Here is a 3,595-nt window from a genome sequence, read left to right on the forward strand (position 1 = left end):
TTCATTTTAACTCCCAAACTGGCCTATGTCAGATTTTGCTCAGGTCCCAGCTGATAAAAATCAGCAGATGATTGGACACACACATTCTTAACATGGCTGACCCATGACATCTTAGGGGCTACAGGAGAGCCTGTTATTATGTGTACAATACTCTTCTTTCTTTCTCCTTATCTATCCCCAGATGACATTGAGATTTTTATTAACTCATTAATGACTGAAGGTGTCATTAAAGGCAGTTGGCAAGGTGTTTTTTTTTAATCATGTGTTTACCTCCAAAAAACAAAAAGACTCATTGACGATACAGATAAACCAGATCAAGTTTAGGAGAATTTGCCGTATTAGAATTTGAAATAAGATTGACAGGTCTAAAGTTTGAAAAGTGCAGCAAAAATAAAAATTAATTGCAGGAGCCGACTGGCAAAAAAGATTTTTACATTAGGAAGCCACATTAGAGTATGGTTCAGCAAATCCCACTGTAGAGTATAGTAAGCCTTGCCAACACAATACCTAGCTAATCATTGCTGTGTTTAGCTATTTAAACAGTTCCTAACTTTGCACACGAACACATGCATTAAACAATATCTGGTGGGAGGGCTTTAATTTTCAGATCACCTTCATCTGAGGAGTCATTTAAATTCTAATTAAATATCTGTTTCACTGTTAATGAATATTGAAAACTTGTTAGTACTTTTGTTTATAGAAGAAAAAAATATGCATTTTCCTAATATAAATGTTTAACTCTTCAAACAGGAAGCGAGGGGTTTTTTTTCTTTCTAGTCGAGAATGACATTAGTGGACTACAATTTAAACAACATGACTTCAGAGTATTATCACAAGAATAATTATTTTGATTACAACCCATTACAGATAGAATGAGCTGGAGAAAAATATTTCAATAATTGTTATGTTCTTTTTAGTTGAGTTTCCAGCCTCATTCAAGTGGAAGTAAAGCATTAACCAGTTTCTCTTTGGGGTTCACCCTTACAGCATAACAGGGCATTCATTAGGTTCAGATGGTTAATTCACAAGTCAGGAACACATCTACTATGTACCCCATGCGTAACCTACATAATGTTTACATAATGTTTCCACCATTGAAGTATGATGCAAATTAATGAATCTTCATAGTACCCTAGAGAAACAGAATCATCTAGACTATTACCTCCTATTTCTAGTGCAGTGGCTTGAGGCACAAAGAACACTGGGACCAAAAAAGTTTAAATCCAAGTACCCTTAGTTTCCTTTCTCTAGAGCTCTGCTCTCAAATAACCATATTTTGTTCTCTGCACTGATTTACTTGTCAAATAATTTTCCATTGTAGAAAACTAAAACCCTTTAAAAGTACCCACAAGCTCAACTGGCTCATCAAAAATACTTGAACTTAATCTGTAAAAATCTAGATTTAATTTTCTATTTAGACCCTGTTAGTTATCTTTCATCAATGCTTGGATTATTTCTTAAAAGCATTGCCTAATGCATAAAGCACAGGCCTGGGAGCCAGAAGGACCTGGATTCTAATCCCGGCTCCACCACTTGTCTGCTCTGTGACCCTGGGTAAGTCACTTCACTTCTCTGTGCCTCAGTTATCTCAGCTGCAAAATGAGGATTAGGACTGTGAACCCCATGTGGGACAGGGACTGTGTAAAACCCAATTTGCTTGTATCCATCACAACACTTAGTACAGTGTCTGATATATAATAAGTGCTTAACAAATGCTGCAATTACTATTACTATTGCTATTACAAAACTATATCTAGAATTCTTATTTACTATTCAGTCTCAGTGAGAACACAGATATCCTGCTATGAGCACAATATAGGCCAATGCCTCCTCAGGGTTAACCTAAAGTCAGGTTGAAATTTTTTTCTCAGACCCCTCCAGCATCTTAATGGTGCTAATGATGTCTGGATTGTTAAACATGCCATTTAGTACAAAAGGGAAAAAAAAAGGTTTAAGATCTCAGGAAATGTGTTTTTTTTCCCACTAGGACTTCCCCATCTTGGTGTCTCCACATTGTCCCAGAAGTCTTTGTCAGTTGCTGCCATGGGTGTTGGTGACTGACTGCCCACTCCCAGATAACATGATCTTTGGACTATGCAGAGGTCCTCTAGCATAGAAAAAGGTGAGGAGAGGGTGGAAAATTCTGAAATGTGATTTGTCAATCAGGCAGCTGACATCAAGGTTTACAAATCAGATTCTATGGCAGAGCTAGTGGTACACAGCTTCTGCTGTCTGCAGAAGAAGAAGCAGAAGCAGACTCCATTAGGGTCAGGGCCATGTATAGTCCTGTGCAAATTTAGGACAAAAACAAAATTTGATGCAGAATAATTATTTTTATAAAAGTTATCTTCACCATGTAGTCATGGCCAGTTTGACCCTTGATTCCTCTAAAACCACTCTCCTAAAAGAACACCTGCCTACGATTTAATGATTTAGTTATTTAAGCCCAGACCCTTCACCTAACCAAGTTTGTTCAACATGAAATAAGATAAGGTAGGTGCTCTCATGTTCATAAGGCCCTCAAAATTTGGAATGTGCCTTTCTCAGTAACAAATACCAAGTGTTTATAGTGTACAGATTGTTGTTTGGGAACTTGGGGAAGTAAAATAGAAGCAAAAGACCCAATTCCTGCCCTCCATGAGTTAACAACCTAAATTAGCCCTTGGTGAACTGTTCCCATGTGTGTGAATTTAAGCATTTCTATTAGCTGTCTTTTGGATGTAGAACATGATAACCTAATTTTAAATGAGTCAGGCCATAGTTGTGGGGAAGAAGGGACTGGGGACATTTTCCATCTGGTTAACCTGGACAACCTTTTCAGCTAATTTTTTTACTAAGTCAGCTTGAGGAGTCTCTAAGTATAGGCTTCATAGAATGTTCTAGATATAGCTCTTCTGAAGGCAAGAAGGTAATCAAGAAGACGGTCCTGTTTGGGCCCACAGCTCTACTTACACAAATCATACCTGATTGTGCCTAAACATTTATGGCAATTTGGGGAAAAGGGGTCTAAATTCTTTCTCTCAAACCCTCTCTGGCACTATTACTTTTACCTTAAAAAATGAAATCTTCCACAAATTTTGACTATGACAAATCTGAATTGTACATGGGTAAATGCTATGTGGTTATTCATATATGTATATATCAAGGTTTTTTGGTGGGTTTTTTTTTTGGTTTGGGGAAAGAGCTCAGGTCTGGGATCTAATTCCTTTCCTCTGTCACTTCCCTTGACCTTGGTCAAGTCACTTAATTTCTCTCTGTGCCTCAGTTACCTCATCTGTAAAATAAGAATTAAATTCCTTTTCTCCCACCCTCTTAGACAGTGAGCTTCAAGTGGGACTGAGACTATGTCTGATCTGCTAATCTTATATCTACCCAGCCCATAGTATAGTGCTTTGACACAGTACAATCACTTAATAAATGCCACCGATTGACTGATAATTCATTAGCACAGTAAAGAGGATGCTTCAAAGCAGGATCCAACTCAGAAATTCAGAAAATGTCGAGAATTCAAAAATCCCAATTCAAAGCTTAAATTGATTCCTATACTCTCCATATTTAAGCTTCAGAATCCATCTTTTCCAGCTGAAAGAAGACC

The sequence above is a fragment of the Ornithorhynchus anatinus genome, chromosome 5 (genome assembly GCF_004115215.2).
Source record: "Ornithorhynchus anatinus isolate Pmale09 chromosome 5, mOrnAna1.pri.v4, whole genome shotgun sequence".
Classification (NCBI taxonomy): Eukaryota; Metazoa; Chordata; class Mammalia; order Monotremata; family Ornithorhynchidae; genus Ornithorhynchus; species Ornithorhynchus anatinus.